At 48.9% G+C, this 15366-nt stretch overlaps 1 protein-coding gene and 1 pseudogene across 5 annotated transcripts in view; both read left to right on the top strand.

Annotated features, from left to right (window-relative positions):
• The window catches only part of ZFYVE27 (zinc finger FYVE-type containing 27), a 124019-nt gene that overhangs the window by 66740 nt on the left and 41913 nt on the right, over positions 1 to 15366 (top strand). The gene's annotated exons all lie outside the window — the stretch shown is intronic.
• On the top strand, positions 8021 to 9438 carry LOC132350289 (voltage-dependent anion-selective channel protein 1-like; annotated as a pseudogene).

The following is a 15366-nucleotide window of genomic DNA, read 5'->3' as shown; positions in this document are numbered from 1 at the left end:
TACAAAGATGGGGAAGAAGTTGTAGAGTGCTCTGCAAACATCGGGTAGTATCATTATTTTATTTAGAATTGTTCTAAGGGGTTATCAGCTATGAAATTGCCAGTAAAGGAACCAAAACATCACTTTTGTAAGACAGACATCTAGGGCCTGGGAACTCCCGTTTCCATACTCCATAACTGCCTGATTTAAATCAGGACTTGGCAAACGATGGCCCACAGACCAAATCCAGCCCACCACCTGGTCTTATATAAGAACTAAGAGAGCTAAGAATAGGTTTCACAGTTTTAAATGTAAATGTGAAAAAAGACCATGTAGCCCTTTAGCTGACAGTTGTTCAATTTTGCCTCTTGGCTCGCATAGCCTAAAATATTTACTGTCTGGCCCTTTACAGAAGAAGTTTGCCGACCCCTGGCCTAAATTAATTGGTTTGGCTCAGACTGAAGAGATGTGCTCAGTGGAAATAAAAAAGCAAAACAAAACCAAATTCCCCCTCACCCCTGCTGACCTACTTCTGCAGTTTGTTTGTTTTTTTCCTTTCCCAAGAGTACGTGCTGATTGTACTTACAGCGAGTCAACCCACCACTCCAAGTTCCGCCCTCTGCAGGTCACTGCAGTTACCAGCCCCAGTCAGTTGCGACCCTGAAGCTGATTAATGCCAGCGCAGCGCTGTTTATCAGGAACAAGTGATTTATTTTAGCATCCAAATTTTAAATGGTGTCTATGCTTCCCAGGAGGCTGTCTGGTTTAGAAAATTGCCTATAATAAATGCATGCAATAAATCCATTATTTTGAACCTAAAGAAAGATATTCAAGTTTTATAAGAGAGAATTAGTTTCTCCTCATCTTCACCAAATACATGTTGTGTACGTCAATAATTTAAAACAATGGTTTGAATGGGTGCTAAATTATCAGCTTTCCAAAATGCAATCACGGCTCTTATTTTTCCAATTAATCATGGAAAAAAATCCATTTGCTGGTATGTCCCTAGTGAGGCCTCCTAAAATATCCAAGATTCCATGGCGCTTACTCAGTCCAATGCGTTCGGTCGAGCCTTGAAGTGCTACATGGGAAGACGTCTGGAGAGGGTGACCTGTCCACTCATGGGCCCCAGCTTTCAGGGTTTTAACTGTCGGCCCCAGTCCCGGATGGTCCTGCGCTTCCTCACCTGATTGCTCAGGGATGCTGTGGCCCGGCTCTTGGGGAGTTTGGGGCTGCTCATTCTTGAGCTCCCGAAGTTTTAATTCTTTCAGTTCACGTTCACTCAGTGCCCGAGGGGCTGGGTCCTAAGAGGGAGTCAGCTTCAGCCCCAAGCTGTGCCCCTTTTTTGACTTCAGGGCCCAGTATTAGGAGTAGACGCAGGGCATGCACAGGCCCCCACCCTTTGGAGACTGTGGTGTGTTTTCTAGCAAGTTGCTCTCAGCCAACATCAAACCTCTTCACTGGAGAGCTTCTCACAGCATCCCTCTTTGAGGGTGCAGGGCTTGCGCCGGAGACTTTTGTGGCCCTTTGCAAATTTAGCCCCCTGCTCCTCAGTACTCACTTCTGCATACCAAGGGAGATTGGGAGCAGTGGTCTTTGGCCGGTTGTGGGACGTTCTGGGCAATGAATGTCTACTTGCCTCAGCTTTGCATAAGCAAGAGGGTCTCCTGGGATTCTGCCCTCCACTGAGAATATTGGTCCAGGGGCGATTTGCTGGTTCACTTGGTGGAAGTGGCTGGCAGCTTCTCTCTTGCAAAGTTCATTCATTCATTCAACAAATGTTTACACTGCATCTCTTACATGCTGGCTACTGTCCTAGGCACTGGGGACACACCAGTGAGCAAAACAGACAAAGCTCCCTGCACTCATGAGGCTATATGGGCGTGTATTCAGTTCTGCTCTAGAGTGCAGCATAGTGCTGGGGGGCCCAGAGGTGGGAGGAAAGATTGCTGTGTGCCTGTGTGTCCAGGGCGCTGGGAAAGGCTTCACATGAGAGGAGATATTGGATGGGGTCTTGAATGCTGAGTGGGATTCGCCGGAGCACAGAGTGGAACAGAATTGGGGAACAGAATTCCCAGTTTTTTGCAAATAAATCAGCTCCAGGAGGAGCCACTCAGAGGAAAAAGTACCTGTAGGCTGGGCTGGGGCCACTGAGGGACTTTGAATGCTGTGCCAAAGGGTTTAGACTCTGCATTTGTAGCCTCATTTTCAGGGTCCCCAGCAGCGAGCAACTCTAGGGGAGCCTTTCACAGGGACTTCAAGATGAGTGGCGCCCCCTACAGTTGGGTCCTGCCACTCTTCCCTTCCACTCTTCTGTGGTCATGGTCTCCCCCAAGTCTCCAGCCAAGGGCTGGCTGGGTGGGTGCCTTTTGGAGTGCACCCTGACATGCTATCTTATCCCCGACCTTTCTAGCGATCACATTGAATAACTTCTCTCCTCCCTACGCACCTGCATGCCATACCTCTTGATTTAGGACCAGAATGCATTAGCACCTGTTTTGTTTTCTCTCTGAGTACCGTCAAGGCACCAGGTTCCCTGTGCCTATCTTTCTCAGCATAAAGTTCTCCTTTGGGTACAGTGATCTTAACTGTGAGGTCAGCCCCACCTTGGGGCTCTGAGACAGCAGCAGGTGGGAGTTTAGGCCAGGTGTCCTCAAGTTTGATCCTTGGAGCCTGCATCATCCTGCTGGAATGCAGAATCTCCTCGGATCTACTGAACTTGAATCTCCAGGGTGGGGTCTCGGTCAGCTTTTTGGACATGCCCCCCAAGTTGTTCTTATGCATGTAAGAGTTTGAGGACTGTTCTGTAAGAGAAAAGCTCCTTAACATTTTGGGGAGCTGGGGCTAGGTTTCCTTGATTGGATTTCATGCATTTAGCACCCAGAGACAGTGGGACCTTGGCTCAGCTGGCCTCTGCCTGGTGCTGCCGGGTCTCCTGAGTTACTACCCTTGAGGCTGCTGTTCCTGGTGGAGAGGGTGAATCTTTCTTCCTTAAAGCTGCATCTCCCTCTCTGGGATTTCCACCCTCGGTATCATACCAAGCAAGCTGAATGCTTCTCCCAGATGCCTCTCTTCAGACATCTGAAGGCTTCTGTCATGTCAAGATCCTTGGTGTTTTGGACCAGTCTTTACTGTGATCTCTAGACACGCTGCTCTCCTGCGTGCTCTCTTGAACGATGACTCTGTGCTCTGAACTTTCTCTGTATTCTCATTTTCTCTTCCCAACATCCTGATAAGTTTGCCTTTATTATCCCCATTTCACAGGTGAGGAAATATCGGCCCAAAGAGGCCAAGAAACTTTCCTAAGGTTACATGACTAGTTTGTGCCAGAACTAGGATTTGAACCCAAGGACAACTAGAACACCAAAAACCAGAGCTCTATTACGATCCCCATTTTACAGATGGGGAAATGGAGGGATCTACCTAAATCACACAGCAGCAAGTGGTAGAGCTGCGCTATGACCCGAGAGCCTGCATTCTTCATCATTATGCCCAAGCCTGCCTTCCCACACAATCATCATGCCTGTATCAGAACCTCTGCTGCTTAACACAGGGGATGATGGGCACTTAGGAAGCAGCCCAGAGAAACACTGGTTAATATAATTATTGAAATTATTCTTAGAGCTTGACACTGCTGACACCTTATACAACATTATTTATTATATATATTTTATATACATTTATATATTTATGGACAAATATACCCATATTATGTCAAAGGGAATACATTTCCAAACTTGAAATAACTATAAGATAACTGAAATTGCTACTGTTGGGTGGAGGAGGGTATTTCAAACCATCTTTGGGAGTGACCGGTACTGTTCAATACACCCAGTGCTTACTGAGCACCTATCACGTGCCCAGAAGGAGAGGCCCCTGTGTCAGACCTACGGCTGTTTACTCACAGTCAAACCCCTTCCTTGCAGCCTGACTCAGATTTGGTTCAGGTACTGGGCGGCCATGTGCTTCATGACCCCTTCTCCAGCCCCAAAGGCCAAATGTTAATTAGCCCAAACCAGCCGTTCTTCCCCCTGACAGAATGTTAGCATCACCCAGAGAGGTTTTAAAACTGAGGGGAGCTCCAGACCACAGTTATGTCAGACACTGTCAAGGTGTGTGTGTGGGCCCCCCAGGTGATTCTCAGGTGCACTCAGGGCCAGGTCTAAAGCAGTCATGATCATTCCAGTCCTCTTGCTAGCGGTTGTCTTCCGTCTGGGTGTGGGATACGATGCTGGCCAATGAGACATCAGGAGAAGTGTGTGTGGGGGGGGGATGTAAAGGGAGAAACTCTCTGCTCTTAATACTTCACTTCTGATGCTTCTGGTCACCCAATATGTGAGGGCTTTTCCTACACCAAGCGGTTCTGTGACACCAGCTGGGTGTTGTCCAATTCAGTTCAGTTCTGATACTATCTACCTGGAGTTAGCGTCAGATTCCACAGGTTAAGGGCTCAGTCCCATGAGACTGTCCCTCTCCCCCCAGCCCCAACTTCGGACACCAACTGCAAGTGCAGGTTGTTACCTGTGCTTCTAACTCACTCTCTATAAATTGCAGGTTCCCATGACTCTCTCCTTGAGTTCAATTAATTGCCTCGAATGGCTCATAGAACTCAGGAAGAGTTTACTTATGAGATCACCAGTTTATTATAAAAGGATACAACTCAGGAACAGCCAGGTGGAAGAGAAGCATAGGGCGAGGTGTCAGGGAAGGGATGCCTTCTGGGTGTGCCACCCTCCCAGCACCTCTACATGTTCACCACCTAGAAGTTCTCTGAGCCCCTTCTGTTAGGACTTTTTAAAATGGAGGCCTCATCACATAGACGTGATTGATTAAATCATCAGCCGCTGGCAATTGAACTCAGTCCCCAGCTCCTCTCCCCTCCCAGGAGGCTGAGTGCGGGGACTGAAAGTTCCACCTCTCTAGTCACATGATTGCCTCCCCTTGGCAACCAGCCCCCATCCTGTCTGTGGTTGGTGATCTAGGGGTTTTCCAAAAATCACCTTTTTAACATAAATTCAGGTGTGGTTGAAAGGGCCTTGTTATGAATAACAAAAGATTCTCTTTTCACCTTACGGCTCTTATCACTTAGGAAATTCCGAGGGTATTATGAGCTCTGTGCCAGGAACAGGGATGAAAACCAAATATATATTTTTTGCTGTAAATCACAATATCACAGGGGAGCACCAGGGAACATTTTAATGGCTTTCCAGACAAGGGATACAAGGGTCCCTTCCTGTCTTTGGATGATATGGTGTGAGCATAGACTGTTTGTCGCTGTTGCAGGCCTCTTATGACCACGTGGATAAAGTCAAGAGAATACCAGGGGAACTTCCCTGGGGGCGCAGTGGTTAAGAGTTTGCCTGCCAATTCAGGGGACATGGATTCGATCCCTGATCCGGGAAGATCCCACATGCTGTGGAGCAACTAAGCCGCGAGCCACAACTACTGAGCCCACGTGCCACAACTACTGAAGCCTGCGCATCTAGAGCCCATGCTCTGCAACAAGAGAAGCCACCGCAATGAGAAGCCTGCGCACAGCAATGAAGAGTGGTCCCCACTCGCCGCAACTAGAGAAAACGCATGCACAGCAATGAAGACCCAACACAGCCAAAACCAAAATAAGTAAATAAATAAATAAATAAATCTTAAAAAAAAAAAAAAAGAGAATACCAGGGAAGCTGACCCAAAGCCCTGTTTTTGTCGAGCCACTAAATTAACATGATCTGGAAGACGCTTACCTCCAGGCTAACTCTTGTATGAGATAATAAGTGACCTTATTAGGGGAGCTACTTCAGTTGGGCATTCTGTTACTTGCAGCTAGCAGCATTTCTAGTTGTTATGGTCCCTAAAGAGCTTACAGGGCTACTGCGGGGGCAGGGAGCACACTCAGGGAACATTTGGTCACCACATGGCAGCAATAAGTAACTCAGCACCAAGCAGGCTGTTACAGGCACTACAAGGTGGGAGAGAAGGACAGGATTGGTGGGAACCGCCAGGTTTGGGAAGAGTTCAGGGAGAAGGAGGCAGGAAGGTGGCGAGTGGGTAGACTTGAGATTACAGAGGTGAGTCTGAACTTGGGCTTCGAAACCTGCCTCTACCGCTCACCAACAGGGAGACTTTAGAGACCAAGAGTGACTTTACCTCTCTCGGCCTCAGTTTCTCAGTTCTTAAGTGGTGATGATAATAGGGCCTAAGTCATGGGTTTTTTTTTTTTTAAATAAATTTATTTATTTATTTATTTATTTTTGGCTGTGTTGGGTCTTCGTTTCTGTGCAAGGGCTTTCTCTAGTTGTGGCGAGCGGGGGCCACTCTTCATCGCGGTGCGCGGGCCTCTCACTGTCGCGGCCTCTCCCGTTGCGGAGCACAGGCTCCAGACGCGCAGGCTCAGTAGTTCTGGCTCACGGGCCCAGCCGCTCCGCGGCATGTGGGATCTTCCCGGACTGGGGCACGAACCCATGTCCCCTGCATTGGCAGGCGGATTCCCAACCACTGCGCCACCAGGGAAGCCCCAGTCATGGGGTTTTGTGAGGATTTGAAAAGACACTTAGCACTGTGTGTGGCCCATGGCACGCCCCCAAGTGAAAGCCATTGTGATGACTATTCCTGAGGCATGAGTCACTGTCAGAACCCTGGCTGCAGTCACACTCCTGCCACCAGTTCTTAACCAGCCAAAGCGCTTTCCTCCCTCTGCAGGTCTGGGCTCCCCTGCCGCAGGTGGGCACGAAGAAGAAACTTGCCGGCAAAGCAGCTCTTTCTTCAGGGATGCTTCTATTTCTTTTTGCTTGTGCTATGGCTTTGTTCTCCATTGTTCTGGATTTCAGGGCTCGGCTCTACCTCTGAGCCCAGATTTCCCCCTTCACACAGATCCTGAATTGGTCTCCAGGCCCGTGGCTTTTTTCTGGCCATGAATTTGGACTCTTTTGTCTTGCAGATCTTTTCATTTTTTTTCTTAATTTTATTTTTATTTATTTATTTATTTGGGCTGTACTGGGTCTTGGTTGTGGCATGCATGTGGGATCTAGTTCCCTGACCAGGGATTGAACCCGGGCCCCCTGCATTGGGAGCACGGACTCTTACCCACTGGACCACCAGGGAAGTCCCTGTCTTGCAGATCTTGAGGTATCCCTTCTGACCTGCCCCAGTTGGCTGCCCTGAGGATAAAGCCTCCCTGCTGATGAACTGGCTCACAGGTTGCTGTGAACCTCCGACTTCTCCCCCAGAGCACCCCTGACAACAGAGGAGTGTGAACACTGTTTGAGTCCGCCACAGTGAGAAATGTATCTGAAGCCTCATGTCTGATCTTTAATTCATGTGGATTTTGCAGCTTACTTCCTGACTTTAACAGGTCATTATAGTAGAAAAAGTTTACAATAACTAACCATTAGGAAAGAATACAAAGAACTTCCATAGCTGCCCTATTAATTAATGCATGGACTACAGTTGCAATGAGTCTAGCTATTATTTAGTATTCGACTGAATTAAAAAGAGAGAAGGTCAGCTTCTTTCCTCTGTCCAAGGTTACAATATGTCAAAACCCCAGACCCCTGTAACTCTGTGGTTGTGAAAGGCAACAGTTCTTTGTGCACTAGCTTTGGGTAACCACCGAAGAGAGACACCTGGAGTACCATCAAAGCCATGGGCCGGTGTAGCAGGTTCAGGCTTCTGTTGATGATAGGCCAGATAGCCCAGGAAATGCCAAGAAATTGTTCCGTGGCCTGGTGATGCCATTGAGCTTTGCTTCTTGCTGCCCTCCAGGTCTTTGTCTGGCCTGCCCCTGCTTCTTATCAGGTCTCATCCATGTGACTTGAATTCTGCAACTGGTGTCTGTCTGCCTCTGCCCTTTGTGTCAGATAGGTTACATGTAACAAAAGACCTAAACAGACTGTGGCTAAATCATTATGACACTGAATTATCTCAGTATGAAGTCTGGATTTCTTCCTGGAGGATTCACAATGCATGGAGCATGATTCCTAGATGTCCGGCCATTAGGACAGAAAACAGTGTTTGCCAAGGTGTGCAACCTGCAAAGAGGGGTGCAGAAGATGGCTGTGCCTTCCACGTATGCTGATCTTGGCAAATCTGCCAGGGATGTCTTCACCAAGGGCTATGGGTTTGGCTTAATAAAACCTGATTTGAAAACAAAATCTGAGAATGGACTGGAATTTACAAGCTCAGGTTCAGCCGACACCGAGACCACCAAAGTGACGGGCAGTCTGGAAACCAAGGACAGATGGACCGAATATGGTCTGACGTTTACGGAGAAATGGAACACTGACAACACACTAGGCATGGAGATTACTGTGGAAGATTAGCTTGCACGTGGCCTGAAGCTGACCTTCGATTCATCCTTCTCTCCAGACACTGGGAAAAAAAATGCTAAAATCAAGACAGGGTACAAGCGGAAACATATCAACCTGGGCTGTGACGTGGATTTCGACATTGCCTGGCCTTCCATCTGGGGTGCTCTGGTGCTGGGTTATGAGGGCTGGCTGGCTGGCTACCAGATGAGTTTTTTTTAAAATTTATTTATTTATTTATTTATTTATGGCTGTATTGGGTCTTCGTTTCTGTGCAAGGGCTTTCTCTAGTTGCGGCAAGCGGGGGCCACTCTTCATCGCGGTGCGCGGGCCTCTCACTATCGCGGCCTCTCTTGTTGCGGAGCACAGGCTCCAGACGCGCAGGCTCAGCAATTGTGGCTCACGGGCCCAGTTGCTCCGCAGCATGTGGGATCCTCCCAGACCAGGGCTCGAACCCGTGTCCCCTGCATTGGCAGGCGGATTCTCAACCACTGTGCCACCAGGGAAGCCCCCTACCAGATGAATTTTGAGACCACAAAGTCTCGAGTGACCCAGAGCAACTTTGCAGTTGGCTACAAGACCGATGAGTTCCAGCTTCACACTAATGTAATGATGGGACAGAGTTTGGCGGCTCCATTTATCAGAAGGTGAACAAGAAGTTGGAGACTGCTGTTAATCTGGCCTGGACAGCGGGAAACAGTAACACTCGCTTTGGAATAGCAGTCAAGTACCAGATCGACCCTGATGCCTGCTTCTCGGCTAAAGTGAACAACTCCAGCCTCATAGGGTTAGGATATACTCAGACCCTAAAGCCAGGTGTCAAACTGACACTGTCAGCTCTGCTGGATGGCAAGAATGTCAATGCTGGTGGCCACAAGGTTGGTCTAGGACTGGAGTTTCAAGCATAAATGAATACTGTACAATCGTTTAATTTTAAACTATTTTGCAGCATAGCTACCTTCAGAATTTAGTGTACCTTTTAATGTTGTATGTCTGGGATGCAAGTATCACTAAATATCATGTTAGACTTCCAGGTTAAAGATGATTCAGCTTTAGGGTGTTACCCTTTCAGAGGTACAGAAGAAACCCAATTTCAAAAAAGGTCCTTTCAGCTGTAGACTTGAGGGGGAGCTTGCTGGCCCCTCTAGAGATGTCAGGTTTCTTTTTTTACCTAGAAATGGCTGCAAGTGGAAGTTGATAATTTGCAGGCACTTTGTAATTTGTAAATTCGTATTGAGTAAATGAATGAAATTGTGACTTCCTGAGAATTGAACCTTGATTTCCTAACCTGACGGAGGAGAGGCTGTTTGATGGTGTATACAAACTCATCTGAAAGGGACTTTTTTGGGCAGGGACTTTTTCCACCCCAATCCGTCACCTCTTTTACACCAAAAGTAGTCTGCAGGGAGTGGTAGCTGTTACTTCTGTGACATTCTGAGGTGGAGAAGGTGGATGTGATGAAGCCAATAATTCAGGACTTAATTGTGTTTTTTCTCATGTTGTGTTTTTTTGCCCTTGCACCAGAGTATGAAATAGCTTCTAAGAGCTCCAGCTGCAAGCTGGGAAGAGTCCCTGTGACTGTAATCACATGGTGACAACAGCCAGAATCTAAATTGAACTTCTGTTGTATTCTCACCACTCAGTTTATTTTTTAGCAGTTTAATGGGTATATTTTAGAGTCTTCCATTTTGTGTGGAATTAGTTCCTCCCCTTCAAATGCTGTAATTAACATCACTTAAAATAAAACTTGAATAAAATATTGAAACCTTAAAAAAAAAAAAATGAAGCCTGATCCAGAGTCGATGAGCAGCTCAAAAATGTCAGCAAGGACCAGGCACTGTTGATCTCTCTGTTCAGCCATATTCACTGTGCTTGCTTTTCTTAAGCTTATTACCTTTTGATGGCAAGACAGCTGCCACAGCTCCAGCCATCATGTCCTCACACAGCACATTCCTGGCAGGAAGGAGGAGGAAGGGCTAGTTTCTTCCATTAAGGGGTAGTTTCTAACTCTTTAATCAGGAAGCAAGAAGCCTTTCAGCAGATTTGTCTTTATGTCTCATTGGCTAGAATGGTATCCTGACTACAAAGGAAACCGGGAAAGTGAGAATCTAGGAAAAGCAAATGAAATTACTGTGTTGGCTTTAGCCTAATCATGATTCATCTCCTGGGGCTGGAACAAAACCAGGGTCTGTGGTGAGGAGAAGGGGGAGATGGCTTTAGGGTAGCACTAACAGTATCCTCCACAGTCTTTCTAACTTGCCGTGTCACCATCAACCTACTGGCTCAAGCTGTCTGGTCCACCCCCTGCCTGTCTGAGGAGAAAGAATGGAACACCTCCACTGGGGTTTATTATTAAATCTGTCAAAGGGAAGAGATGTCCTCTTTCAACAAATCTCATAGAATTGCACTCTTTGCCAGGCCTGAGCAAGACAGAGATAGCTCTCACCTCGACACATCTCAAGACTGCTGACTCTTGAGAACAGAGATTTTTCTTAAGAAAAGGCTGACCATTAATTAGCTCTCCCACACAATTATTCCCCAAATCAAGTTTGGGTACAATGACCATCTCTAATTGGCTATTGTTATAGACAGAGAATCCACACGTCTGCATTGCTTTCAAATGCAGGAGGGTCTAGGAGGGGCATGTGCAGAAGCAAGGGCACAGACCTGGTAACTCCTGCCAAGATTTGAGTCTTGGCATAGCCAATGTGACCTTGGGCAAGTTCTTGAACTTCCCTGGGCCTCTGTTTGTTCCACTCTAAGTCTGAGACCTAACAGCCACCCACAGGGTTGCGGTGAGGATGAACTGGGACAACTGAAGCCAAAGGACTTGAAAGGGAGAAGGCTGTGGTACTCTAAAGCCGTAGTTACTTCTTGCCTTCAGGGCTTCTTCCATGAGCACATTTTCAATTATGTATTTGCGCTTGAAATTGGCCACCTGCTGGCTGACTAACTTTGTTAGAAATCAGTTCCATGGCTCATTTGGGAGCAAGGTTCTTACACCTCGTTGGGCTTCTTGCCTCTTTTTAAGCTGTCCCAACGAGCTGGTGCCAGTCTCCAGCTTCTTGATTTGTGGGTATCTGTGAGAGGCTTTCCCCCTCTTTTCTTCCATTGCTTTTTTCTTTTATTGTTGAGGTAAGATTTATATACAGTAAAGTCCACAAATCTTTATTTATTTATTTATATTTTTGGCTGCGTTGGGTCTTTGTTGCGGTGCACAGGCTTTTCATTTTGCAGTGGCTTCTCTTGTTGTGGAGCATGGGCTCCAGGCGTGCAGGCTTCAGTAGTTGCAATGCATGGGCTCTAGAGCGCAGGCTCAGTAGTTGTGGTGCACGAGCTTAGTTGCTTCGCGGCATTTGGGATCTTTGCGGACCAGAAATTGGACCCGTGTCCCCTGCGTTGGCAGGTGGATTCTTAACCACTGTGCCACCAGGGAAGTCCAAAGTCCACAAATCTTTAAATGTACTATGTAGGTTATGTATTTTTCTGTATGTATACACCTGTGTAAGTACCATCCAGAGCAAGATACAGAACATTTCCATCACTTCAGAAGACTTCCTCGTCCCCTCCCCATCAGTACCCCACCCTGCCTTGCTCCCCATCTGCTGCTTCATCAACCCAGCTTGTCCTCACATCTCTTAGTAACTGTTCTTGAACTTCCTATGTAGTGGCATTGTATACCCTGTATCTCACATAGTTCTTGCAATACCTTCTCTTCTATTTTCCTTTTTCTGATCAGTTTTAGGCAGCCTGTCAGCCCCTCTTCCTGATGGGCAGAGCTCCTCCCTTCTGGCACATCACTCCTGACAGTCTGATTTCATCTGCTGAGATGGGCAGAGCCCTCAGACATGCCTCCCGTGTCAGGGGGTGTCCAGGACATGTGGATACTTCCAGGGACCCCCAGGCTGGGCCTTTTCTCCCTCTTCCTTCTCCCAGGGGCAGCTGTGAGGCTTTGCCCGCTCTTGCCATTGCTCTCAGAGGAGCTGGGTCTGGGCTGGGGGCTGGACGCCCTGGGCAAAGACTTCTGAGAAGTGGCCTGAAGTGAAGACAAACTGGGGACAAGCTGGGTCCAGGTCCTTGCAGGAGGCATGAGAGGCTGGGGGGCTTTAGCCGGGGAGTGGGTAAAACTGGAGACCCAAGAGAAGTCTGCACCACAGGGGATGCTCACGGAACACCCAGGGATGCTGGAAGTGGCCATTACCAGGTGTGAGTGAGTTAGACATCAGCCCAGGCTTCCTCTGCCAGGGAGCCGGGAAGGGGCTCTCAGACAGGCCCCACCCCTGCTGGCTAGCACGGCTGACCTTAGGTGTGATGGGGCAGGAAGTCCCTTTTCACCTGCCTGTCCCATCTTGCCTTCACTTATTTGCTCCTGTAACAGCATTTGCTGGGAATCCCCTAGGTGTGCCGGGCAGCGAGCTAGCACCAAGGGCATAGGGGTGAACACAAGGTCTCTCAACCCAAGGAGCTCACTGTCTAGACCACGCTGCAAACGGATGGCCCACTTGCATCCAGGTTTGACCCTCAGACGTGCTTGCTTCGGCCCCTATAGTTTAAAAATTGGAAACCCGTCCATAAAAATCTGATTTCTGGCTTCTTTTGACAAATCAGAAGATCTGGCAACCATGGTTGGCATACCTACAGCTGGTGGGCTGAGAAGTGGCTGCTCTGCTCTGTGCTCTCCCAGATGGGCATGCTCGCGCCAGCGTGCTGAAGTCCCCACCACTCCCTATGGTACTGTGCCTGGTCCTCTTCGCTCACTACTTCCCTGCCTGGCTCCTGTAGACATCTAATTTCGACAGGAGGAGTTAGTGCAGGCTTCGCAGAGGAGGGCAACGTGTCTTGATCTCCTGTGAGAGCGTGTCCCCCTCCAAGTCTTCTCTGTATCCTACTCCTCAGGGTGAGTGACTTCATCAGACCCTTTCCCGGGAGAGGATTTACAGTGTGTGCTGGGGGGCAGGGAGATGAGCGGGAGATCAGATGCTGAGCTGGCGGCACCAAGACCCATGGAAGTGGTGCTTAAAGTTTGGACACCTGGATCAGAATCACCTAAGGGTGCAGGTTCAAAACGTGGACCTACTGCAGCAGAAGCTGGAGGGAAGTTTCCAGGTAATTGTGGAGGTCGCTCAAATTTGAGAACCACAAGGAAGAGGAGGCTGGGGCTTATAGGGCGGTGGGACCAGACAAACCATGTTTTCTAGGGCACGGCTGGGGACTGCACTCCACCTTCCAGCCACCTGATGGAGTCTTAGTCTGAACACCTCTACCCCTTCTCAGCACAGCTGAGGCCCTCACCAGGCTAAGGGCATGAGAAATATCTTCCCCAGCCTTCCTGCCCCTGCACCTGGAAGAAAGGTCATGCTTGCTTTTGCCAAGCCTCGTCATTTCCCTGAATCTTTGAACTGTCACCTGGGCAGGGGGCCTACTCTAGGGAGAGGGACAGTGGCTGGCTGGCAGGTAAGGGCCACCTTGTCTCCCCTTCACCTTCTCAGCCAGGTGGCCTGACAGTTGCTGGGCTCTGGCCAGGGGGCTGGAACCATGGCCCTGTGCAGGGAAGGAGGAGGATTTGGCGATTTGTTCAAAGAGAGATGCTTTCCTAAGTTGGGGAGGCAGGACGGGGCCCTTGGATTACTTTTCCTTTGGAGCCTTCAACTGGGGGGTGGGGAGGTGTAGGCTGGGGTGGCCAGGGTGGGGCTAGGCTGCAGGGAGTGAGTAAGGAGGCCTCGTTCTCTGGATCTTGCAAGTGGAGGGCGGTGCCTCCCTAAGGGTGCGGTGCCTAGGGGACAAAATGCGAGAGGTGGTCACCCCACTCTTGCAGGGACCTGAGAGTGAGAGCCTCCTTAATTGTTGGTCTCACTCACCTTCCCCTAGTCCCTGTCCTGCACTCCTGGTCACTGCACCTCAGGGAGCCCCTGAGATGTGCTCGGATCGCAGGCAAAGGAGGAGAGAGCAGGACATCGAGAACATTCTTGTCTCTCGGACAAGACCACGCATTCTCAACCCTGGCCGTACGCTGGAAACCCCTGCGAGCTTTACAACATCCTGATGTCTGGTCCCCATCCTCAGAGATTCTGATTTAATTGATTTGGGGTGCAGCCTGCTCTTGGGGTTTTTAAAAGCTCCCCAGGGGATTCTAGTGTGCAGTGAAGTGTGAGAACCTCTGATCTAGACCGTGCAGGGTGGGTGCTGTTTACTGGTTTTCCTTTCATGGGTTTTCGTTGTGAGCAACAGACCACCAGTCTTGACACAGACTTCTAAGGGTAATACAAGAACACTTAGAACAAAGCAGATGGGATATGAGGAGCATGGAAAGAAAGCCCAGTTCCCAGTCTGTGCCAGACACATCGTGTTTTTATTTAACAATCAGCCCTGGGAGGTGGATATTCTCAGGCTCAGTTTATAGATGAGGAACCTGAGTCTTGGCCATGTTAACCACTCGTCCGGGTCCCACCGCTGTGGGATGGCAGCGCCTCGAATGAAATGGATATGTGACAGGCAGCTGGTGGAATGGAAGTCAGTGCTGTTGCTTTCAGACTCGTTTCTTAAACAAAGCATTTCTGGGGTCGGCGGGGGGCGTGGGGAGGAGGCTTGGCAAAGAGCTGAGCCCCCAGCTCCTCTCTGCCGCAGGACAGAGGGTGGGGAGGAGTGAAGGCTCTTCTGGCTTCTTCTCTCCCATCGCAGTCTGGCCAGAGTCTTGTCTAAGCTAGGTGCCCCAAGTGATTTTAAGGAAAGTTTCTTCTCTCTCAATCCCTCACCTTTAAGCTAAATAGGTCCCTGGACCTAAAGCAAGTCAAGTAGTGTGATAAAAAGAGGGGACCCCTGGCTTCTTGCCTCCAAATCAACACACACACACACGCATTCACACATGCACGCAGGCACATACCAGAGTTGCTGTAATTCCACCAGTTAGGTTATTGGATTCAACCAGACAATACTTATGGAAGGGCAGTGGGGCAGACTGCTCAATCAGATGCATCATATTGTGGGGAGCTGCTCCCAGCATCCTTGGCAGACAGACAGTAAACACACAAGAACGTGCCACAGAGGCTTCTGAAGATGCAGAGGGAGCATTTAAGGTGAGGCTTGAAAGATG

Source organism: Balaenoptera ricei, chromosome 16 (genome assembly GCF_028023285.1).
Source record: "Balaenoptera ricei isolate mBalRic1 chromosome 16, mBalRic1.hap2, whole genome shotgun sequence".
Taxonomy (NCBI): Eukaryota; Metazoa; Chordata; class Mammalia; order Artiodactyla; family Balaenopteridae; genus Balaenoptera; species Balaenoptera ricei.
Note: the sequence above shows the minus strand (reverse complement) of the source record. Positions and strands in the feature narration are given on the sequence as shown.